At 36.9% G+C, this 27,140-nt stretch overlaps 1 long non-coding RNA gene across 2 annotated transcripts in view; it reads right to left on the minus strand.

Annotated features, from left to right (window-relative positions):
- LOC127662236 (uncharacterized) overlaps positions 1-27,140 on the minus strand; it is a 50,624-nt gene that overhangs the window by 8,727 nt on the left and 14,757 nt on the right. Inside the window, exons 3-4 of one of the 2 annotated variants that reach the window (XR_007972867.1) lie at positions 17,713-17,905; positions 8,802-8,858 (exon numbers count right to left, since the gene is read on the minus strand). This is a non-coding gene — a long non-coding RNA (uncharacterized LOC127662236). The remainder of the gene's footprint in view (positions 1-8,801; positions 8,859-17,712; positions 17,906-27,140) is intronic. The other variant, XR_007972868.1, reaches the window with a different exon arrangement.

The following is a 27,140-nucleotide window of genomic DNA, read 5'->3' on the forward strand; positions in this document are numbered from 1 at the left end:
ATGTTATTATTTCAAATTATTTTATTATTTAAAGCAATGAAAATCCTGTTTTACATATGGGTTCTTAATAATTTTGTAAGAGTGTGTTTATAAGTTTGATCTAAAAGACATAATTCTGAATTGCAGTAGAACTAAAAGAGATTTTTTACAATCAGTCTCGCCCATAACTATCCTCACAAAAATATTGAGCTCCATTACTTTGGATAGAATGATCACATGGTTTTACTGGAGTGCATTCAAAGCAAACTGACATGGTCAGATTCATCCAATAGATAATTAAAAACACTATTTCACAGCCCAAGTTTGAATCAAACCCCCCCAAAAAACATCTAAAAACTTGATATTGAAAGGCTGTAATAAAAAGACTATGAGGTGACACACTTCAATATGGAAAATATGAACTAGCCTCAATTTGGACTGAGATTTGTCTTTTGTCTAACGTGAGCACTGGCAATATAACCTGAACAAGACCTAAAAAAGCTAATATACACAAACCAAGCCAGGTATATGGAAATGTTCTTATTAAGATGTTGAGGAAAAAACTACAATTCATTCATACCGGAAGTGATTTCCTTCATTTAATACTGTAAACCATGGACAAAGAGTGTAGATTAAACAAGTGATGTTATTTCTGTGACACTTTACAATAAGGTTGTACAGGTATACATAGACATTAGTCAATGCAATAGTTAACACGAACTAACAATGAACCATTTTCAGCACTCAATCCTGGTCAAATGCTATTTTCTTTTTTTACATTAAAAGATGCATATGTAAAGGAATGTTCCAGGTTAAATACAAGTTAAGCTCAATTAACAGCATTTGTGGCATAATGTTTACAACCACAAAACAAATAATAGCGACATTACCCTCGTTAAAAAAAAGAAAAGGCACTTAAAATGGAAGTGAATGAGGCCAATCCATAAACATTCAAATAAACCCGGTGTCAAACATGTATAATGATTCATCTTGGCTATAATTTTGAAAAAGTATGAATTTGAATGTTTATGGACTGACCCCATTCACTTCCTTTGTTAGGAGCTTAATGTTACCCTTATTTCTGCTTTTCTTTATTTAAATAAATGAGGGACGAGTCAAAATAATGTTTTTTGGTAATCAACATTATGCCACAATTCTGTTGACTGAGCTTAACTTGTATTGAACCAGAACATTCCTTTACATTATGAACTAACATGAACTAATGAACAATAGTATTTTCTAAATGAATATGAATCAAGATTAATAAATGCAGTAAAATTAGTAATTATTAGTTAATTACACCTAATGTATTAAGTACTGTTAATGTAAAGGAATCTTTTTGCACTTGAATTTGTTACTTCGCACACATATTAAAAGGTTAAATACCCTTGAGCACATTTGCTTGCTGTAGTGTGTGTGTTTCCGTCTGTATGCGGTGAATACGGTCTCTGTGGAGCAGATGGGCCGAGTTTGACACAGAGTCATATATCAAAACCCTGTGGCCTACAAACACTTCACTCACTACAACACCTCAGCGTGGAGGAGCGAGAGCAAATGACAAGGAAAGAAAGGAGAGGGAGAGAGATAGAAAGAGAGAGTGGGAATTTATACACCGATTAAAAAAAACTTTTTCAATTGTTTTACATTTAAGCTGCACAGAGCTAATCAAATCCAAGTGAGCATGATAGTGGGTGTTAGGAATCAGTAAACAGCATTCAAAAGACACATACATAAAAAAATTAAATAAAAAAAAAGCCTTTAAAGGGATAGTTCACCAAAACATTCTGTCATTTTTTTCTCAACGTCAGTCCAAATCTAAATGACTTTCCTTCTTCAGTGAAACACAACAGAAAATATTTGAAAGTATACAGTATTTATGCTCAATACAATAAAAAAAGGGGCTGCTAACTTGAAAAAACTATCAAAACAAACAATAAAGCAATTAAAGTATTATAAAAGCAGTCCATGCATCTTGTGCGCTATATACCAAGTCTTCTGGAGCCACATGATAGCTTTGAGCGAGAAACACGCCAACCCTCAGCAGACACATTGGAGAATGAATCGCTATTGTCTAGTACATTTTTGATTTTACTCGCCAGACTTTTGACAACGTAAGCATAATGCAACTGAAAACTAAAAAAGATAAAATAGTTGTACATATTATTTTCATATTTCGCTTTTGATCATTTTAATCACATTTTAGCTTGTGTACAAATGTATACATTTCACATTCTATCAATTTATATGATGTCATGAAATTGCATTTATAATAATATTCATACATACATACATATTTTTAACAAAATATTCACACGGTTGGAACCTAATGAAAATAGAATGAATAATTATATTATTAAAATAATAATATAAGTGTTACTGTATCAAAACTACTATGCAAAAAACAAAAACAAAATAATAATAAATTTTTACTAAACCCTTGCATAGATGCAGCACAAGCCTATTCTTTAATATTCAGTGTTTTTTTATTTATTAAAATGTTTCATAATGTATGATTGTGCATTTTAAATATTTATGAATTTACACATCTATTACACTTACTAAATTGCTACATTTTGTAACATGTTTGTTTAAATGCACTTGTGTGATTTACATTGAGTTTACAATGATATATATAACAAGCATTAAATTGGTACTGTGCCTTTAAGAGAGTGGCTGCTGCCCTGGCAAGTGTTTATGGTTGAATGCGCAAAGTGTACATTAACGAGAGAAAAGTTCCATCATTGTTTTTTCCTCATCCATGCAATGTAAAGTATGATTAGAAATAATGTTTCTTTTGATCTTACCGATCACCAACTGACAGTAAATAGCTGAAAAGGAAATGGGGTGCCTGGGTTTCGCCTTTGGATACAAAATACATGGAGCGATTCAAAAGGAAACTTTTACTTGTATAATGTGTGCGACTTGCTTGAACAGATATGTACAAACTGTACACATTCTCAAATTCAAATCTACAAGCAAATCGAGGCAAATCGAGTTTTGCAACACTTTTACTTTGTAACAGACATCCATCAGACACATTACTGGTCCATGCTTTAAAATGGAGAATGATGTGAAAACAGTCAGGAGAGCTAAATGCAATGTCAGTGCCATTTCACGGCTGAACTAGCGATGGTGACAGCATGATAACAACAGATCCGGACCCACTGCAGCCAAATAAGGTCAATTTCCTTCAGGGAGCAGGCTCACGAGACACAACATGCTGTAAAAGATGAGGCTGGATCCAGCTTCTTATCGCCCACTTCTTATTTGTAAACGTATTGTGGTGCTCTATTTCTTCTTCGTCACTACACAATTCAAGCTCTGGCGAGTAAAATCTGAATATTTAATCGCCAGTGGCTAGTAAAATACATATTTTAGACGCATTTTGGTCACACATGGGAGTGATTTACTACCGTAGAGGGCTGCACACAGAAATGTAAACAGTTATTCATTGATAATCTTTCCCTCTGGAGAGCCATAGCTCTTAAATATTCAAACTTGTCAAGTTGTGATTGTTCACGTGACGCATGAGAACCAAAGTCGTTTGGAATCACGGATGTAAAACCTGGCGTGACATGTCTTCATGAAAAATATATTTGAATATATGACCATGGAAGAAAACGGTCATTGAGGAAAGTCATATGGGTTGGAAATGCCATTAGGGAGAGTCAATTATGACAGTTTTCATAATTTGCTAAACTACTTTAAATATCAGTATGTTCTTCACACAAAGCAATAGAATGGTTTGAGAAGACATGAATATATAGTTTCTCCTGTTAGATGTGCCATACTGTATATGGTGCTTCTCTTGAAATCACAAAGATTCCCAAGCCCACTAAACATTTTAAGTTTGCACCCAAGGCACTGACTTCATTGTCTCCGTTGGGCTTAAGGAATAGTTCACTCAAAAATAAAGATTTTCTCGTAATTTCCTCACCCTTATGCCGACTGAAACTTGTACGACTTTCTTTCTTCTGCGGAACACAAACAAAGTTTTTGGAAGGCACGTTCAAGCTCAATTACACTTCCACACGCTCTGCACATGCATCATGCACAAGAAAGTGAAATGGAGCTTCGAATTAATAATATAGATTTATAGTGAATAAGTACTTGGATTAAACCACTCATTACCTTAATGCTGCCTTTATGTCCTTTTTTGGAGCTTGACAGTTTAGGAACTGATTGACCTGCATTGTATGACCAAATAAACTTTATATGTTTATCCTCGATATATATAATATTATATACATTTTATATCTTTGTTTGTGTTCCACAGAAGAAATAAAGTCATGATGTAAATGATGAGAGAATTATCATATTGGGGTGAACTATCACTTTAACAAACATTCACAGCTGCGTGAAAAAACCCTGAACTACTGTACATGGCCAAGATCATCACACTAGCAGACACTGCTATGCCACATCGACTGGCTGGAGAATACTGCAGGGATTTCAAGGGTGTATGGAATTCTTGGGTTGTTGAATTTGGAGTGTTTAAAAGAGACTCTGCAACAGGTATCAGTACAAATCTTCAAGTATAAACAATAATTTTCTTGAAAAGTACAACCTCAGGAGGATAAAAATGGCCTCTAGCATAAAATAGAAGAAATGTTCATAATTGTGCTGTGTGGTCTTGTGACTGAAATAGTTTGAAACCAAGGAAAACATAAAAATCTGTTTGCCTGAGACTTTTGTTTGCATTACCTTGAGGATTTAGGATTGAAACAAGAATCAAACCATGGCAACAAGAGGACAAATGTATCTAACTAATATTTTGTACAGTGCATTTGGTAGCTCAGATGTTTTTTTTTGTTTAACATTTTTACATTTATGCCTTTGGCAGACGCTTTTATCCAAAGCGACTTACAGTGCACTTATTACAGGGACAATCCCCCCGGAGCAACCTGGAGTTAAGTGCCTTGCTCAAGGACACAATGATGGCGGCTGTGGGGCTCGAACCAGCATCCTTCTGATTACCAGATTACCAGTTATGTGCTTAGACCACTACGCCACCACCACTCCATTTAAACTCCGTTTAAACATGGGTGTCCAAGAGATGTTAGAGGGACAAGGGTATGCTTTTTAAAGGAACATAACATCCAAAAATGAAAATACAATTGTTCGCTCCTCCTCGTGTTTTCAAAATCTGACTTTCTTTCTTCCGTGGAACACAAAGGGAGAAATTCGGCTGAATTTTCACACGGCTCTTTGTCAAACAATGAAAGTATACTGTGACCAGCGGTTGTAATGGTCCAAAAAGCACCATAAGGTTCCATTGTGTGCTATATTCCAAGACTTCTGAAGCTATAGCTACAACAGCTTTGTCTGATGGACAAGTTCAAACGCATTTAAAACATTTGAATGCGACGTGATCAGTCACATAATACATACAGTTCGGAACAATGGCGTTTGGTATCACTGATGTCAAACCTTGTGTGACTTGTCTTCATGAACATGAGTATGTGCCAGCGCAAACAGTGTTAATCTCGTCAACAAAACTACTAATTACATTTTTTAACATTGTGCCTCCCCGTAACCTCGATTTTTGCTTTGTTTTTTTTTTAATTAAGGAGGGACAAGTCAAAATGAATTTTTGTGGTATCAATATAATGCCACAAATGCTGTCAATAGAACTTCTTGTTGGGCATTTAAACAGAAAGAGCTGAACACTGGCTAACTGAACCACTTAACAAACGGGTTAATTACCTCATTCAAATGCATTTACTGTATACTTATATAAATATAACTGTATAATAAAATTACTTATGAGATTAATCACTATATCCACAACATAAAACTAATATTACAACTTATATCCGCACAGACAATGAAGCGAATGAACAGGTGAACTTGAAGAAAGTTATGTGCTAGCCACAAATCAGAATGCGTAACTTCCGTTGTGAATATGCCGTTTCTGTAAAAACCTGCTCTACACACTATGCAATATCCTGTAAGAAGTTGCAAATATTTTTGTATATTAATTTTGCGCTATTATTTAAATAGCTCAAGGGCAGTTGTATTTTGAATACATCTTTTATATATCTAAGAGATTTAATAAATGTTTATAATTTTTCTAAATGTTTGAATATTTGGTTAAAGTTTGGTATTTTACACACTGACACACGTTTTTGTCATTTTGCACATTATTATTAACTAAAATGTCATTTTCATGACTAAAATGATATGCCATCCATCTATGCCAACTAGCCAAAATAATGACTATGACGAGAAAATACTGACTAAATTTAAGGACATTTTTGTCAAAAGGCTAAAACAAAAAACTGTAAAAATGATCACGGAGCACAAATGAGATTTAAGAGCTACGGTAGATGATACGATGTAGACAGCAAATAATTACTAGCATATGGTCCGCTCCTCACACAAAGCTTTTATGTACAGTACTGTGCAAACGTTTTAGGCACTTGTGAAAACTGCTGCATAGTGAGGATGTCTTTAAAAATAATGCCATAAATAGTTTTCATTTATCACTTAATGTCATACGAAGTCCAGTAAACATACAAAAGCTAAATAAATATTCGGTGTGACTACCTTTGCCTTTAAAACAGCCCCAATTCTCCTAGATACACCTGAACACAGTTGTTCTTGGTTGTTGGAAGATAGGATGTTCCAAGCTTCTTGGAGAATTCACCACAGTTCTTTATCTATTTAGACTGTCTCAATTGCTTCTGTCTCTTCATCTCAGACTGACGGGGGGGGGGTCTCTGTGGGGGCAATGCCATCTCTTGCAGAGCTCCCAGTCCTTCTATTCTAATCTTTTCTATTTGCAAAAGTAATGTTTACGAGTCTAAAATGTATTTTTTCCTATTGACACATGTAAAGAGATCAATGGAAAGGAGGAGGCGAGAACCGGCTTGTCAATATAAATAATAGTTTAATATAAAACTTAAACAAAAGACAAACACACACACATGACGGACATATCCGTAAACTATCTCTCTCTCCCGCACGATCCTCTGCAGTCGACCTTTATCCCTCACGGAGGCTTGATTAGCCCAATACGGGACCGGGTGTGTAGGAACATGACCCGGCCCCGCCCCGCCCCGCCACAACACACTAAACCTGAAGATATAAATAACCATCTTACGACAAATGCTTTTGTGAAACATCTCATGTGCCTAAACCTTTTGCGCAGTACTGTATCTTTAAGAGTTGTATGACCTACTTTTATGGATGAGTAAATGATGACAGAAGTTTTGGGTGAAGCCATCTTGTTGAACACAGAATATATATCTAAATGAAGTATACGATCATTCTATTTTTGCACTTGTGAAACATGGAATTTGGGACACAAAAAAGTTTAAAGAGACCTTACATTTGTCTGTTCGGCTTCAGTAAGCCAACGAACTGACACAGAAGTTCCATTAAGGATTAAACTTCTGTACAGATAAGCAACACACTAAAAGCTTCTGTGTTTTTGTACTTGCACAAGTCGTTATAGCATTTCAAAATCTTGGTTCCCACAATACAGTCTCATCTATGTCCTTCCACTCATGTACAGTATTCATGAAAGTTAAGAAGGGACATGTCTTCATTAACTGAGCACTAGATGAGGGTACATATATCTGAGATGAAAGCTGACAGCTCTCTCTGACTTTCAGTCTCCCAGGCCCTCTTTATCAGGACAAGCGTCAGTCTGCTGATGAGAAAGTTTCTCAAGAGGGAACAGTTGAGGTACATGCTATAAAATTTGTTCACATGCCCTCCGTGCCACTGTGTAACTTAAGATCGCCTTTGAAGCTCCGACGTAAATGTGGCATATGCCAATGGTGCAGTTGTGTAACTATGTATAACCACATGTAAAGTGAGAGATGGTTAACTATAACTTAAATTACTGCTTTAATGCTCTAGATCTATGATGCACATTCTCAAAATATTGCTGAATGGATTATATTGATTGTTATTGTATAGTGATTGTCGAAATGATCTGATCTACACAGAACACATATAGATATATATTTAAGATATAATTAGGGGTGTTTTCCAAAGCAAGCTGATCTGTAGAAGACCATAAGGATTTGAATAACATGAGGGTGAGTAAATGATGACAGAATTTTCCTTTTGCGTGACCTTCACTGCATGTTTTATAGTCCCTTTCATTTAATTAGTTCTCAAAGCTTTTATTAAAACTGGAACCAGCACCAGACCTCTTTTTTTGGACTACAAAAAGCACAGTAAAAACAGAGAGGAGAGATTTTATCTGTGTCTTTGCAGAGAACCAGGTGGTAAGGTCAAACCTCATCCGTCATCACGACTTCAAAATATCACGCCACGGACAAAAACAACTCAGCTGAAAGAGTGGGACCACCGCATGACCTTGAGAGATGGTGAAAGTGGCCAGGTGCAGCAAAAATCCAAATTCTTCAAACACACATTCACCGAGGAACAAAACTAATGGATCGAGATGACAAAAGAGACAGAGATCGAATGCGCATTGCGCACACACCCAAAGTCTTCTAAGACACCAGAAAACACTTAACAGTGTTCTCCACCCTGTTCCAAGCTCTCAGGACTGACAGATGAGTCAAATTCTCCATTCTCTTGACCCCTTACATCTAACACTTACTTTCTCTTTCTCTCATCTGACTGCTGGGAGGGTTAGGACAGCAAAGAATGAAGTTGTCTGGCAGTGCTTCTTACAGAGGTAAGGCCTCTGGGAAGGTTTCTTTGCTGTACTGATTGAAATAGCTCTTTACGAATGCTTGAAGTTGGGAGAGGCATTATAAAATTATAAAATGCAACAAATGAAGTCACTATCAGAACAACTGTTTTTACAATGAAAAGGCAAACTTTTTACACAATACCTGCCACGTTGTCCTCGTAAAATGTGTCATTTGAAAGCCTTCTCTGCTGAGGGAAACCTGGAGAGAAAAACAAAGATGTGGAAATTCATTAGCTTGAGAGTAGCATGGACATTCTGCAAGAGGACTCCTTTAGTGTTCCTCAGAAAAAGAAATCAAATGTAGTGAAAAAAGTTATGTCTATTGTACTAATTTGTTTCTTTCAATTTAGTTTAGTTTGTTTTCTACTGAGCCCCTCAATGGAGGACAGGAAAGGAAGTTATTTTATGAAATATTTATGCGTTCTTTCGCAAAAACCTTTGTGTACCATTAGAGTTAATTTGGGTTGCTTTGCAATAGTTTTATCCATCCCTTATGAAAAATGTAAAAAGAAATTACATTGGTTTTACTACATTAATGATATTTCAACAATGGTATTTGTTACACTAACCACAAAATTTACCATGGATTACTACAGTAACCATATTTTAACCATTATATTAGCAGTAAAACCATAGGAAAACCAAAACTATGGTAATAAATTCATCATACTGAAAAAACAAAAAACACAGTTACTTCAGTTTTAATGCATTTTGCCAAATTAACCATGCAATATTAAAACCATAGTTTTCAACATGGCTACTACATTCATGGTCACTGTGGTGAAGCCATGACTATTTTTGTGAGGGCAGTTTTCATGGTACTTGTACCACACATTTACCATGGTGTTACTATAGTAAAACTGTAGGCAGAATGATTATGATTTTATTAACATACTTTTGGTTTTCCTGTATTATTCCTGTAGAACTATCATGGTTAAAATATGGTTACAGTGGTAAAATCATGGTACATTTTATGGTTGCTGTGGATTTACTACAAACACCATTATTACAAATTTGGTTACTGTAGTACACCATGGTTGATTTAGTAAGGAATGGATGAAGTAAAACAAAATTGCAAGAAAATGCAATTTTTCAAAATTCTATATCAGCAAATAAATGCAATCCTTCCGTATTTTTCACTTAATGGTTTTTAGTTTTTGTGCATTTGTTTTGGTGTGTTTTCTAGTTTGTTTAATTTGAGATTTTATTTTCTTTTTTTTTTCATAAATCAAATCCGAATTTTAACACTAGAACAGCCATTTGCACACACACACATATATATATATATATATATATATATACACACACACACACAACAGTTTGTTCCGGTTCTCAAATCTGATTGGACGAGAGACGTTCCATGAGCACTGATGGCCTGACAGCACAAGCTGTGATACTGTTTCTGAAGTGAACTTTTTGAATTACTAACAGAGGTTTGGACGCATCATTTGTTTTCAACCAGCAATGGCAGATTCTGATCCGTAGCGTAAGAAAGTAGTTCCATGCACAAATGTGTTTTTATGACCTTACTCTGTTTTTCCAAATTTTTACAAATGTACTTGTTCATTGAACTGCTGTATATAAGCAATATCACACTCGCAATGGTGCTATATGGCCCTACATCAGCACTGCTGTAATTACCTACGGCCTGTGGCCTAGTGCCTGCAGCCGAATCACAGCAGTGCTATTGTAGGGCCATATAGCACTTACTATATATATATATATATATATATATATATATATATATATATATATATATATATATATTGTGGTCTTTTAAGTGACACAAGGGGTGAGGAGATGATGACATTGTTTCCCTTATTGGGTGAACTATCCCTCTTAACTTCCTGACATCATCAACATGCACCAAAAAAGTGCCTCCAGAAAATGTCTTAATTTAGGCTGAAATCTCTTGTGCTTCTGTGCTTTGGGGTAGAAAATTCAAAACCCACTGACTCTCCATGAGCATGAAGTGAGAAGAAATACAACAGCTGAGCACAGCTAACTAACAATTACACATATACGCCTCAAGCCAAAGTCAGACACATTTTAAAACCTGAACCATTCAAATGAAAATGACTAGACTGTAAGGTATAAAACAAGAACAGTGTGGGATTATTTTTGGGGGAAATGATTTGCGAAATGTTCTTTATCCTCAAGCATGGAACACAATGGGCTCGGTGAACAAGATCTTTGCTGTGGAAAACGGTGACTGGAACGACGACAGCCTTTGGTCATGCCTGCTTACAGTGGAAATGTACAGTTGAGCAGTACCCTACCGGACCACTATATCACCAAGAGTGATAAGCTCCAAAAAGAGACTTTGCTTATGCAATCATCACTATTCGACTATTACATGCAAAAATCTACTGAATTATTTTCCGCTCTCAATGGTACAAACCATCCTTCCTAAGCTGAGAAAACTGGTGCCAGATCGGTTAATTTCAACATACTATACAAAAACATTTTTAAAATCAAAAGTTGATTATGTTAACATCATTTAATGCAATATTAACTATCATGTATTATTATTAACTAATATTAACAAAGATAAATAAACTCTGTAAAAAAATGTTGTTCATTGTTCATACCTATTGCATTAACTAATGTTAGAAAATGTAACCTTATTATAAAGTGCTACCATTATTTCTATACTACCTGGTCTCGTAGAATTACATGAGTATACCAACATATTAGCACAATATTACGTGGCTTGTTGTTTTGTGTTGAAAAGAACATTAGATGTGCTACAACAAAGACTTTTATACTCTTTCACACAAATCACAAGTAAAAGGACAGATTACCAGTTCATAAACACTTACTTTTCACCCTTTTCCTCTTATCTAAACACTTTTACTTTAGCGCATGACTTGTATGGTGAAACATTTTAACAGTTGCATTACATAACTACATTTACAAGCTTGTTCGATGTGATCAAATTGGGCGGCAGCTCAACTGATACAGCATTGCACTTGCGATGCAAAGGACTGGGGTACGAGTTCTGAAGAGCACGCAAGTCGACATGTGAGCTGAAAGTGTTACACAAGCACCACTAATTGACGTTAATGCTTTAGCAATTGCCTTTTTCATCTCACATTTATGTGACGCTTTTATGACACTATTGGTTTAGGATTGAGGTTTAGGGTAGGGAGGTAGATTGTGTTGATTTAAAACTCAATCGTGCATTAACCTTTAAACCTCATCTGTATAGGAGAAATGTTTATTTGCTTTTAGCACCACAGAGTGGATATTTCACCTCTGACAATTTTTAAGAAAGATGTTTTTCAATGTTTTGTAATCTGAATGATTAACACCAATTTTAACAACAGTACACCCCATTACTGACAGACAGGTTTTCAATCCAATAAAAAATTAAATATGGCGGTACTTTGACTAAGGCCCATTGGTGAAGATTTGAAGCCGACAGGCTCTGTTCAGGAGCTGGGGTAATTCGGCCAGGTGGAGTTTGGGTCATCCACAGAGCATTTAAAACCCCACCAAACTCCCTATCCCCCAAAGACAGATTAAGTCAATCAAAGACATCAATGGCTCTTAACTAATCCTTTTCTTTCGGCTTGTTTACAGCAAGCTGCATGGGCTGCTCATTGAAGCATTGTTTTGCAAAGTGCCGCCCACCTCCCATCTCCCTCATTTCTATCAGTGCCGACCTCAGAAACAAGAGCAGCGCTGAATACAGAGAGTGCTAATTGAGAGTCAAGGGGTTACGACCTTTGGATAGGGGTCCATGTGACCCCACCCTGCTCCCCAGAGAAGGAACTACTGCCTGGATGAGAGGTAGAGGCTTGGGATATGCTGCCCTATAAAGCCAATACATTAACTACACCATTAAAGCTGAACTGAAGAAAAATGGCTTCAGTGTTGTTTGATTGTCCAGACAAATTATAATATGGATTATAAAATAGTCTCACAATTATGTACGGATTCAAACTAAGGTCACATGGAAAGTCCTTAGTAGATCCCACAGATAAAGTGAATGATAAGGAGAGGGGGTAGCTGTGAAGATCTAGCAACAGGGTTGGGTTTGGGGGGATTTGCCATTGGCCAGAGGCGCTTTCATCCCCCCCTTCCAAAAGAAGACTTGAGGGGGCTTGGTGAGATGGGAAGGCCTCTCAATGCTCCTTTCATCTGGATCTAGTGGAGAGGTTTGAAGACAGAGCTGGGTTTAGACAGCAGGCACGACTCCCATGTGGAGAAGCCATGCCGTAACCTCACACAGAGGGGTCAAGGAGCAGAGAGGAGTTAGGGTCAGCGAGGCCACAGCTCAGGGCCTGAGATGGACGATGAGACAGAGAGTGACGAGGTAGATAGATAGACTGAAAGAGAACAGAGGGAGATCTTATCCATCTTCATTTGGAGAGGCCCCTCCATTGGTGCTTTGAAAGCATGGACACTGTATCAGAACATCACAAATACAAGGCCAGACTTTAAGGCCACTGTAAGGCAATCGGAGTCTTTCAAATATCATGTTTCAGTACATTGCAGAACCTGTTGAAAACACGTACAGATTTCATCCCAAAATTAAAATAAGAAAAAAATTATAATTTTGCTTAAAGAAAATATGTTATCAGGACAATTAAGATTTTTGAATGACTACTCACATTTTCCAAATAAATTCTCATTACAACAATGCAATGTATTAAATAAAATATAGAGTAAATAAATAAATTATATATACTGTATATATATATATATATATAGATATATATATATATAGATATAGATATAGATATAGTAAGTAGTATAAATCCTTTACGATATATATATATTTAAAGGATTTATACTACCCTTGATTTAAGCATATTTAAACAAATCAATGTATTACAGTTTTTTATCCTGTAGTACAGTAAAAATTACTATTACAGTAATGAGAATCTACTAACAACCACTACTGAGAATAATGAGAATTTTTGTATTGTGATTTATTTGCATAATTATAAGGCACACCGTCCACCCAAATTCTCATTACCGTAATGCAATAAATAAAAATCTATATTTACCTTTTAAAAAATGTATACTACCTGTAATTAATGCTGATAAAAAACTAAGCAATTTATAAAAAAAAAATACTGTATTACAGTAATAAATTACTGTATTTACTGTAATGAGAATATAATGAGAACTATTTTTGAGAATAATGAGAATTTTTGTATTGTGACTTTACAGGAATAATAATTTAGCATATTGTCTGCCATAATTCTCATTACTACAATGCAATAAATAAATTCATAAATAATAATAATAATAATAATAATAATAAAATGCAATATTTAAATTGTAAAACATTTATTCCTTTCATTTACGCCGATTTAAATAAAAAAGTAATTGTATTCCAGTACTTTTATCCTGTATTACAGTAATAAATTACTGTATTTGTCACGTCCACTGTTGTCTTTTGTTTTTGTACTGTTATTTTGAAGTTTAGTTTAGTTCCTGTTTCCTGTTTTGGTTTTTGTAGTCCTTTGTAGTTTCTTTTATGCTGTCATGTTCCCTGTTGTCTTCTGTTTTTGTACCGTTATTTTGAAGTTTAGTTTAGTTCCTGTTTCCTGTTTGGTTTTTTGTAGTCCTCTGTAGTTTCTTTGTTTCATTGGTGTTCCCCTGATTGGTTATCTTTCCCTGATTGTTTCCTCCAGGTGTCCCTCATTCCCTTGTTTGTTCCCTCCTGTATTTAAACCTGGTTCCTTGTTCAGTCTTTTGTCGATCGTTGTTGAATGTGACGTTTCATGTTCGTTGCTGATGTCTCCTGGTATGTTTTCTGATGTTCACTCTGTTTCCTTCGTGTATTCGTTCGAGTTAACCCTGCTCTTCGTGGATGTTTTCCCAACCTGTGTGGCCCCTGAATGTTCTTCCGTGTTTTAGTTTCTTTTCCCATCGTGGACCTTTCATTTGTTCCTGTGTTTGTGTCATTATTATTTTCCTGCTAATAAAGTACCGCATTTAGACCCGAACCTCACGTCTGCCTTCTCCTACCTTCACACTATCATAACGGTATTATAGTAATGAGAATATAATGAGAACTAAATGTGTATGGACACACATTACAGTCATGTGAATTTGGGGTAAAGAGAATTTACGGTTAAGTGTGACCTGGGAATGTTTTAATGACATCCACTTCACAGTATAAAACTGGAAAAATCATTAACATCTGACCCCACGCCATTTAGCTGAGTGATATTTAGGTTTAATCAGATAATGTGAGCATCTGTTGGATGAATCATACTAGCTCAGCCTAAACAGAGGGTTTAAAGTACGGCAATATGAATCTTCTTAAATACCGTCTCACAGACTTGGACCACAGCAGGATAACCAAACTTTGCAACAGAGGGATTTCTGAGCACTACTTGTTTTGGCTACACTGTGTCACAATATATTAAAATACAAATGTTTCCATCCAGCAAGATAGTATAATAGGCAAGTCAATGCATTTCACAGATGTCACGTTGATCAGGGCTTTAAAATGCATGCTAAAATAAAGCCAAGGACTCCTATGGAGTGGACACTCCTATAGACTAATGGTTATTTTTAGATAAGTGGGTTATTTTTCCCAAGAGAATATGGGGGGGGACCTTCAGAGACCAAGCCTCAAAAAACCTCACTTGGGCCAGTTTCAAAGCAGGTCAAACAGAAAGGTAAAGTAATTGAGAAATGGTCTCCTTTCTGGAAACAAATAAATAAAAAAACTCTGCCAGGTTGGTCTTTCTCTAGCCAAAGTCTGATTTAATGAGCGTTCCTTTAACACAAAAGAAAACAGCACACGTCCTTTTTCACTCGAGAATACTAAATGAAGCCTTATTTTTACAATGCAAACAACACTTCCATTGTAGACAGAAAAAGCTATCAAGATTAATTCTACATTTTGGCAGTAGGACTAAAGAAAATAAGCAAAAATCTAATGACTAATTTGACTAAAAAAATCTGTGGACCATTTGTCTGTGCCGCAGTAATGGTATAATAATGAAGTTAAATGTATAATGATGGAATTCTGTTGGTAAAATAAAGAATCAAGCTTATGCTGTGGTCTAGTGATAAGCTTAATTCATCTTTCACCATACATTATACTTAAACTGCATTAAATACAGATCTATTTACACTTTATAAAAACACTGCAATATAGAACTCAGCAGGAGCATTTAAGGGGTCACATTTTTTTTTTACAATTAAAATGTTTTTCCCAGACAAAGTTTAATTTAGTTTTCATGACCAATTTTAGCTGCTTTGCCTTTAAAACTTCAATGTAAATGCCCTCCTTACATGTGAAATGAGTGAGGGGGAATTCACATCGATTGAGTTTATGTGTCAATCATCACTGTTTATCCGTGTAAAATAGAATATCTTTGAACATTGTGCCATGTCTCGCTGTGTTTTCGGCATCTTGCGCAGAAGTGCTGCGATTTTTAGATGCCGTGTCAGATTACAAATAATGTCAAATTTTAAAAACGCATCTCAAAACACCTGTAATCCGTTCTCTTAGGTCTTGCTATTTAAGTGCAAGAAAGTGTTCGGACTGAATGGCCCCTAAAAGTGCTGTGGATTTTCTGTCGGATCCAATACAGTTTGCACGGCACCATCCTTCCAAAACAACGTTTTTGACTCGACAGATTCATAAAACAATCTGCACTGAAACATGCCTTACAACATGTTATGGTGATAAGGGACATTCGATAAAAATGAACTTCAGCAACTCTTTCCCAGTTTTACTTTTATCATTAGTTCTTCTGGTGTTTAGGAATAATAATATCTATGCTACAGTGCTTACTACCGCATTGTGTATTAACGGGCCAAGTTACTAAACACTGAATATACATAATTGATGCACAATGTGGGCGGTCATGTATTAATGAATTTGAGTTTATGACACTAGAAATACAAGTACACTTCTTCAGAATGAATTCAAAAAGTTTTTGATGTTTCTATAGATGTTTGGTATAGACTGGTGAGTAAGTTTTGAATTTTAAAGCTTCATTTTTGCTAAACGTTATAATCTAGGTCCTTACACGTCTCAGAATTTGCTTGATCTCCACTGAGTGGTGGTAAAAGTTAGTTAAAATTTCTCCCAAACAGATGAGGTTTTTAAGGTTGAAGCTCCATCAAATCATGCACGATAATAAAAGTGTCTAGAAATCACAAGACAGCATTTTGTAAAGAACAAGGCAAAAAGTAAGTGTTTATGAACTTTTATGGTGTGGTGGTGGCGTAGTGGGCTAAAGCACATAACTGGTAATCGAGTGTGTGTGTGTGGTAATCGGGTATTCAGAAGGTCGCTGGTTCGATCCCCACAGCCACCACCATTGTGTAATTGAGCAAGGCAATTAACTCCAGGTTGCTCCTGGGGGATTGTCCCTGTAATAAGTGCACTGTAAGTCGCTTTGGATAAAAGCGTCTGCCAAATGCATAAATGTAAAATTAAATGTATATGATCTGCCCTTTAACTAGTTGTTTTAGCGCCTCTAATGTTAATTTCACCAGGAAACATGATACATGTCGTGATACATTCAATGAGCCATGTGAAAATCACTTTGTAAAAATATAGGTACACTTTGTTTTGATTTCAAAAGATTAAGGAAACTTTGATTTCTCATGGTATGATCGCTTAATATAACCAAACAGAGATTGTGGAAAACACAAAAAAAGAGGCAACAACGTTCCCATGGCTTGCACTAAAATCAGAAACAAAAAATGTGAGCGAAAATAAGTAAATAACAAATAAAAAAACAAGTAAAATCACTTGAAACTCCTTTAAAAAGAAGCACATAAGAAATCTACAAACACATTTGATGCATCCACACCCTCTCTTGACGTGTGCCAGGCAGTTCATTAATTTGCAGTTCTCATGCAGTGTCACACCTCCCAAAAACTCCCATAGACCGTGTACATCTCCCCTAGAGTGCTTTGATAGAGGCCTGGAATCAAGCAGGCTTGTGGAGGATCACATGGCATTTCACTTGAAAACTATCTACTATCTGCCACAGCCAGCAGAGCATTATATTGGCTTTGCACACCTGCAGTCTTATAGCTTGTCTAATTAAGAGGCATACCTCCAAAAAGGAAGCCGCAAGCTCCATTCATGCCATTTCAATCTGGAACGCTCCTCTGAATATGCCCTACTGAGCATATCGCAGGTATGTGGGGGCCCTGCGGGAGAGCAGGAGAAGCTGCAATCATTGAGGGGTGGAGAGGGAAGGGGTGCCAGGGTGGACCTGTGGGCGAGCAGCCCGGACTCTCAGCCATCTGTGAACAAGAAAGCATCTGTCTGAAGAGCCAAAATTATCTGGAATGAGGGGGAGCAGAAGAGGAAAGGCATCTATGTGTGTTTGAAACGTATCGCTGTCGAACACACATACATATACTGTATCTGTTACAATGCAATGTATGAATGACCGTCCGTTTTGCAGTGATTAGCTGGAGGGATAATCATCCTAGGGTAGTCATCCTATCATATCTGTTCACTCACATTGGCACTCTTCAAAAGCTGTGAGAAAGCCGCTTATGTGTTAACATGGTCACAATAAGCCGTGTTCTCCAGGAGAATCCCAGGTGTGTTAAACCACTTTCTCTTAAACCCAAGGTATGCTTCGATTTTGAGGCGAACGCTCAGCGTCTGCGTACAGTCAAACGCAAGCCTGTCAAAATATCCTCCATATGACTGGGTGAGCATACACAGGTATTTGACGCATGAATGACTTGACTGCTATGAGACACCACACTATTACTATTCAGGAGTTTATACCCATAAAGATGTCTTTATATTCCTTCAAACTGGAGTTACACAAACCCAGGGATTTTCTGACCTCTCTAGTCTCCACACAGTCACGTGCACATACACTGTTGATGTTTGTACCTTCATCTACTGTTGTTAACCACAATTACATCTTCTAGCACTTCTTCATGACAACAGTGGCTCAAATCAGTGGTTTGAAACTCAAATATGTGTATGGAATGACATAAGGGTGAGTAACTGATGACAGAATTGTCATTTTGTGCTGAAATGTTCCTTTAAGGGAGACAGTGATAGCAGTGGCAGGACTTTGGATGTGGTCCTGGGCTCTACACATTGGAACACCAGGCACATGTGACAGCACTGATAGATTCAAGATGCCGGTCTGGTTGTAGGTAGTCGGGTGTGAGCCAGGATTTTGATAGGACGCTGGGGTCTGCTCCAGTACACCCGCAGGGGGGAGACGTGAGCCAACGAAAAAGATATGGAAGAAGAACAGGAAGAGAGAGAGCTAGAGGTTGACAGGTTGGCAGTGAAAGCAGGTCTGATATGAAACAGATGAGCGGAGAGAAACTCATAGCTGTTTGAACCAAAATAGTTCTCTCTAGCCGCAAACACACTCACCTATTAAACACAACACTGAGTGTTTGTTAAACCAGCACGACTGCTGTTCAGAAAAATCATGGACAAGGCTCTGCCACTCAATCAAGTCTAGAGGAACTAGAGTAATCTATTGTGCAGCTCGTGCGGCATGTTGAGGAGTGGTGTGCTTTTACTATTCAAAGCAATTGGATGATTTCTGCCTAGTGGATATTTATGCTGAAACGGGCTTACATTAAAAGAAAGACCTAAGCCATATCTAGGGACCAGAAATTCACAGATGCCCCATTTAAACCTGGTATTAAAATGTGTTTTAGGCGATACGTTTGAAATGGGATGACGCTAAAGACAGGTGTAAACAAAGTGGTTGAATGTCTGTTGAAAATTATGAAGGGATCAGGAAATTACAAAAGTCTGATTTGAACTCACAGAGCCCATATGAGCACTAGCTCAGATTGTCAAATCATATGCTCTCTCACACCCTGTCTACACAGGGCGCAATCCTTGATGTGATGCAAAGCAATGGTTTGAGGCTACACTGGATGTGTCGACATGAACGTTCCAAACACAAATTTGTCTACTTGACAATAGTTGTACCAGCAGCACAAACTGGAACAGGACACCAATTTACTGTCGGCATGATGCAACGAATGCTTCCAGTGTAGACAGCGTCACTGATTATGATGCGTCCAGTGTAGACAGTGTGTCAGGGTATCAGCAAGTTTAAGGGAATAGAATTTGAGATATTTTTAAACCTTTTAATGGCAATACAATTATTTAATACCATTTATATAAAAACAATAAGCAAAAGCACACACGTCCAATGGCAGTGTGGTTGCTCAACCAAAAAATCAGCCTCAAAAGAACAAGTCTGCACACCACAGTTCCACAAATTGAAATTTTATATATTCCCACCTTGGTGACATTTCGAGCCACCTAGCTTGTCATCAGATCAATCTGATGAAGATATTACTTGCAAAACAAAACAACAACAAAAAAATATTCACTTTAAGTCATAATAGCGCAGTCAATTCGCAAAGTTGAATTGTATCTATGGTGATAATGGCTGTGAGAAAAAAAATAATAATTTTTTTATCAAATCTATACAGGCCCCATTTCCAGCAGCCATCATTCCAACACCTTATCCTTGAGTAATCATGATAAACTGCTAACTTGTTACTAGAAAATCCCTTGCCATAATATCAAACTCAGTTGAAAGCTATTTGGTTTGTTAAATGAAGCTCAATATTGTCTTTGTGTTTGTTTTTGAGTTACCACAATATGCAATAGACTGGCATGTCTTAAGGTCAATATTAGGTCAAAAATTGCAAAAAAGAAACTGCTTTCTCTAGAAACTCGTCAGTCAATCGTTTTGAGGAATACTATACAGGGCTATACAATGCTTGAAACTGCCAAAAAACAAAAGATTTAATACAAAGGTGTACACTACAGTCTTCAAAGACAAAGCACAACTGACAGAAAGAGATGTGGAAGGCCCAGATGTACAACTAAACAAGAAGATAAGTACATCAGAGTCTCTAGTTTGAGAAATAGACGCCTCACATGTCCTCCGCTGACAGCTTCATTGAATTCTACCCGCTCAACACCAGTTTCATGTACAACAGTAAAGAGAAGACTCAGGGATGCAGGCCTTATGGGAAGAATTGCAAAGAAAACAGAAAAACAAAAAGAAATGGTTTGAGTGGGCAAAGAAACACAGACATTGGACAACAGATAATTGGAAAAGAGTGTTATGGATCTTTACCCCATTGAGCTTTTGTGGGATCAGCTAGACTGTAAGAGAAGTGGCCGACAAGACAGTCACATCTATGGCAAGTGCTACACGATGTGTGGGGTGAAATATCACCTGAATATCTGGATAAACTGACAGCTAGAATGCCAAGGATCTGCAAAGCTGTCATTGCTGCCTGTGGAAGATTTTGAAGTACAAAAGTGCATTTTAAACCTTTGAGGACAGATATTTTCTAATATAATACAAAATGTATGCATATTGCTTCAATTTAACCAATTTATTTAAATAAATACTCTATAGGAGTTATTTAAACTTACTGTATGTTTAATCCAATAATATGTATATCTAGGCCTAGAATACAATAGTAAGAAATATATCGGCTATTACAAATAAAACAAAGAAAACATTTAGAATTTCAGGGGCATTCTTGTCCCGAGCCCCTGTTCATTTCTGACCCATCTTTACCTCAAAGCCCAGCTCGGCAGTTTGAAGCTGTCACTGCTCATCTTATCTTTACGCTAACAAATATTTACAACCTTATTTATGTTATTCAAGACTTTTTATGCCCTTAAATTTTGAAAACTGATTTTAAGATTTTTTTAATACTTTTTAAGGATCTGCTGATACCATGTTTATGCACTAGGCCATGGCTCATTCAAAAACAGGATAATTTACTTAGGAGCCTCCATCGTCCTTTAAAGTGGGTCCATATTGCCCCGTCTCAAATAGTAAGACACACATCTGACCGACTGTCCAGGCAGGAGGGCTCTAGCTTCCACTCAGCCCAACATCAAACATAAAACGGAGGCTGTAACCCCACAGAACCTCTGCGCACTGTAACAGGAGCGCTCCCATGAAAGCCCTGCTCCTCCACCTGTGAAAGCAGAGATGTGGCCTTCTGCCGCGTGGCTTAGCACTGCTGCCTGCCTTGGCTGATCAAAGCGGCCCCTCTTCCCTCTGTCTGGCAGTTGAGAAGTCAGGGGTGAAGAGGTGATGACTATTAGAGCGCACAGCCGCACTCAAACCCCGGTTCATTTTCAAGAGTCTTTCCCTCTCATCTCCACTCATCCATCTGTGTGGGGAACCTTATCTCTACGCCTGATCAAATGCTTGACAGGATGAGATGAGGCAGCAGGATACGCCTGGTGCAACATCTCACCAAAACACAGAGAGTGAGAGTTTGCTGTGTGTTGAGCAAAACTTCAAGCCTAAAAATCTCTCTCATTTTCTACATAGACGTATTGATTAGCAATTACTTATAAACCTTTATAGACACAATGAGCTCCAAGGTTGATGGTACTCTACATGTTACACGTTTGAAGCCATCAGTTGGTGTTATTTCAACTGAAATTTAAAACAAATTTGTTTTCTAGTGGAATTCCCTGTGAAAAATACTCAAGAGAATACTCCACCAATCAGAGTTGCAGCACATGGGCACTGTAGCGACCACCCACTTCCGCACTGCTTATGACTAATCGAGTTGGTCTCCACACACTCTCAAACTACTTATACAGTATATTTGTGTATATCTGAATCTTTTGCAATAAAATAAAAATATATAGTTTCTATAGTTATAATCAACAACTGAATTTTTTTTTATTTGATAAGATAATTCGCAATGCTTCATGCAAGTGTAATTTATTCCCTCATGAAAGACGTTAAAGGATTATTCCAAGTTCAATACAAATTAAGCTCAATCGACATCATGTGTGAAAATCTTAATTACCAGAAGACTTAATTTCGACTCTTCCCTCCTTTTCATAAAAAAAAGCAAAAATTGGGGGCCTGGGTAGCTCAGCGAGTATTGACACTGACTACCACCCCTGGAGTCACGAGTTTGAATGCAGGGAATGCTGAGTGACTCCAGCCAGGTCTCCTAAGCAACCAAATTGGCGCGGTTGCTAGGGAGGGAAAAGTCACATGGGGTAACCTCCTCGTGGTTGCAATTAGTGGTTCTTGCTCCCAATGGGGTGCGTGGTAAATTGTGCGTGGATCGCGGATGGTAGCATGAGCCTCCACATGCGTCGTCTCCGCGGTGTCATGCAAAGCAAGCCATGTGATAAGATGCGCAGATTGACGGTCTCAGAAGCGGAGGCAACCGGATTGAGGTAAGTAACTGTGCCATCATGTTTTGGGCATTCCAAATAGAAAGATAAATAAAAATAATTTTAATCAACCTCTAACTGTAAAGACCAAAGAGGGAGTTATAAGAGACATTATCAATGACATATGGATTATATGGATCTCATCTTTGGACACACATTACAATGCAAACCAAACTTTTACTCTCAACACACGGTGAAAGAGTGCCGAACTATTAATTATTACTGCTGAAATATTAAACGGCTAATTACAAAGATTTTAAGTCACTTATTTCAGTGATCTACTCCCATTGTGAAGTGCTGCACATTTTTTGTGGATTTTAAGAATCGATATAGATAGAATCAAATGAAGATTGTGGTTAGTCGGAAAATCTATATTTTTGCACGGCCCTGGTGTCAAGTCAAGTCATTTTTATTTTATTTGTACAACACACATTGTTTCAAAGCAGCTTTACAAAAGATAAGACATTAACAAAAGATAAAACTGTAACGTCTATAACGTCTATGAGTCATCATTGTGTAATTAGATAAAATAAGATTGTGAATTGTGTTTAAATATAAGTAATTAAATAATTATTGTATTTATAACCCCAGTGAGAAAGCCGAAGGCAACTGTGGCAAAGAACACAAAACTCCATACGTTTTAAATGGTGTTAAATGCATGAAAGGAGACCAGCGTGAGAGAAACGGGCTCAGTTTCAGTCTCTCTCGCACATTATAGAAGCGTCTCTGACTGAACTAAGGAATTTTTGATTTGCACTGAGTTTGCACTTATTTAGATGACCTCCTTTGTCTTTATTGAACTGTTGGGCATGATGTGAATGCACAAATAGTTTAATATAAACATCACGATACGTGGATCTAAACTAACGAAACAATATCATGAGGAAAAGTATTGTGACATCTCGATATTTGATAGTGTTGGCACAGCCTAAGTAAATGATGACAGAATTAAAAATTTTGGGGGGTAATTATCCCTTTAAGAACCATAAAGTGGAGTTTATTTAGTTGTGTAGTTTCATGTGGTCCTGTGTTTGTCCTTTGTTGTTTTTATGTAGCACCATGGTCCTGGAGGAACGTTGTCTCGTTTCGCTGTGTACTGTGCTAACTGTATATGGTTGAAACGACAATAAAAACCACTTGACTTGACTTGAAATCATACAGTAAAAATGGAAATCTTGACAATGTAACACAAATATAAAACTAATTTCTGTACAAAATGTATGAAGGTAAACTGCTTCTGTGAGAACACCATAGGTAGTACTGTTAAAGTGACTAAAATGAAACTGAGAATTTATGTATCCCATTTTAATTTATGTGATTTTACAGTGAAAACAATAACTGTTGGTCAATGTGGTACATTTTTGTAAGGGCTTTCAGGAAAGCACAAGAGTCAGCAATTATGACGTATTTATAGGTGGTGATAAACACTATTTTCCTGGACTTGTTATGCTGTTTTCCAGTACATACTTGGCCAGTTGGCGTCAGTCGCTGGGGACTGCAGTAACAGAGGGCCACGGCGAGGAACTTCAAACATGTGGAGTCCTGAACAGACACAATAAAATGATATGCATGGCCTGGGTAAGTGGCATGGAATGCCTGCTGGGTTACATGCTCGAAGCAGATCCCTTCTGCAGCTGTTCACAGACACAGACATGTCAGTACAGCTGGAGCAACTGACATCACATTTTCAGGTCTCCTCAAATTACTCTGAACAACTGGAAGAGGGTTTTATTCTTAACTAGACACAAACAGAACAATCAATTACCCTAAACGGCAGGTTAGATCACTGATAAACATACAAAAAGGTAACAATTTATAATGAGGTAAACACTTAAAGGGGTCATGACATGCCTTTTTTTATTATTTAAAAATGTTCCTTGAGGTTCACTTAATAGTGTTTGGTTATTAAAATGCTAATTTTCCACCCTCATTTGGTGCGGCTTCTCCTTTAAGACTTGACTGTAAACGCTCTCTGCTCTTGACTGACTCGCTCTTTCCTTGCCAGTAATAAGGTAATGTAGGTGTTGATGTGTTGTTATGGAGGCAGTCAGATGCAAATATCTACCTCAGTGACATCACAGCATGGAGGAAGTAGAGAACAAGTCGTTTTAGCAGTTTGGTTTCAACAAATGCTCTTTTTGCAAAGAGGAGGAAGTTTTGAGTTCTGAAACTTAGCATATTTTTATTGTACAAAGACCTCTAATTTGTCAAAAGATCAAGGAAAAGTTTATTCCTTATGTCATGACCCCTTTAATGCATTAGGTTTCATGAACTAACAATGGAAAATAACTTTTTTGAAGCATTTATTATTCCTGGCAAATGCCCATTTAGAAATAATCTGTTCATATTAAAGGAATAGTTCACACCAAAAATGAAAATTCTGTCACTAATTACACACCCTCATGTTATTTTTGCAATCCAATTTGGTGCTGCTTGTGGTGCAGAAGTTACACATGGCAACATTAATGCATTATAAAGGTATTCATAATTCCTTATTCTGTGTAATGCATTATACTGTATATTTTCATAAATACCAGCAAACAGTTATAATTCATTCTAACACCTATGCATAATTACTTACTTACATTTGGTCATTTTGGTCTGGTACCTATCTAAAGAGTACAATGCATTATAACATGATATAAACATGTATAGTAATGCATTACAATCTTTAGAAGGTACAAAAAGCAGCAATTAACTAAATATTGATTTGTCCCTTAATGGCTCCATTGCTGCATTCACAATAAAATGTGACAAATGTGGTGTTTTGTGACACTACAAAGCTACTCATTGGAAAATGTAGTTCATTACTGGTCATGCTACACTACTGTGAAAATAGCTGATCTACTGTCACGCTACTGAAAATGTAGTCAAGTTAGTAGCACAGCTACTTTTAGTTAACTACTTCTAAAAACTGGTGTGGCCTACATATTTTTCAGTCCATTTTTAAGCTTAAAAGTAAAGCATTATCTACTGCCAATGTATTAAAAGGACGGACCACACTATTCATTAAAGCATCTCATTTTGTGTTCCTCATAAGAAAGGAAATTATACTTTTATAGAGACATAAGGGTGAGTAAATTGAGAGTTTTTAATTTTGGGTGAACAATTCCTTTATATGATGGCACACGAGCAGAAAAAGAACATCCTCATTTTCGAGAAGATGGTAAAGTTGTCTCTTGCTGTTCAGAGCAAACCTGTTGAAAACACCAGGTATTAATATGTGATCAACATCATGTGTTTTGTCACTATTTTTTGTGGGAAACGAGAGGCTGACCGCTCGCGTAACTTCACTCTGTTGTGGATGTCCACATGCTTTCCCAAATACAAAGAAACAACAAACAGTTTCTCAATAGGCCTGTAGGAAGCACTAAGTCCAGTTAAGCCTACAATCCTCCATTGTTTTGTTTAGAGCAAAATGGTTTCTCCCGCCATTTTTACTGGTGTTGAAAGTGAGTGACCTCTGCTGAACTCTGGTTACACATGTAAGCATCAACGTGGGAGCATAACATTTAACAAAAATTACATCTCTGGACCAGACAATTCTTGCAAAAGAAGCCATGATCCAACACTTTCTGAACTAGACTTATTCTTTTAATTGTTTAAAGAGTCAAATCGCCTATCCAGTGTGATGTTTCTGGGTTACTATCTGGGAGACTAGCAGTCTTCACCATCCTCTTTTTGTCATGTTTACGTAGTGTGTTATTCTAGAGCTTTTGGACCATGAGTTTATGTCCATACTGCATGTTACCATGGAGGAATGGGTAGGTATGAGCCTGTATATGGACAAAAAGGAATGCAAATTTCTCTCTAGTTTGTTATTCTTTCATTGGGTTTGATTATTGTTCCTTTAATTCCTGCTTTAATAGAAAAACACGGCAAAAGCCTAGCATTGATTTCGAACCTTCTCGCATCCTGTTTGTGGTCTCCTGGCAGATCTTTGGGGTTTTGGACAGCATAAAAGTGCCAAAGCTGTCGACAGATTTATCCAACTGCAATGCAGAAATACTGTATGCAACTTTTTCCCCGTTGATTTTCCAAAGTTGCAATGACTATAATTTCAGAAGTATTAAAGATACCTTAACATCCTATTAGATCATGGTTAAGAATACTTTTCTTTAAGTATCTTAATTTTTAAGGTCCTATATGGCTAAAGCTCAGAGATATGGCCTGTCTCTATCCATTAATGGTCAGATTTTACAGACATTTAAGCCATTATTTATCGTTAATCACCATTACTCTTAAATCTCATTAGTGTCTAAAATAATAAAGGTTTGGAATGAAATGAGG

Source organism: Xyrauchen texanus, chromosome 22, assembly GCF_025860055.1.
Source record: "Xyrauchen texanus isolate HMW12.3.18 chromosome 22, RBS_HiC_50CHRs, whole genome shotgun sequence".
Lineage (NCBI taxonomy): Eukaryota > Metazoa > Chordata > Actinopteri > Cypriniformes > Catostomidae > Xyrauchen > Xyrauchen texanus.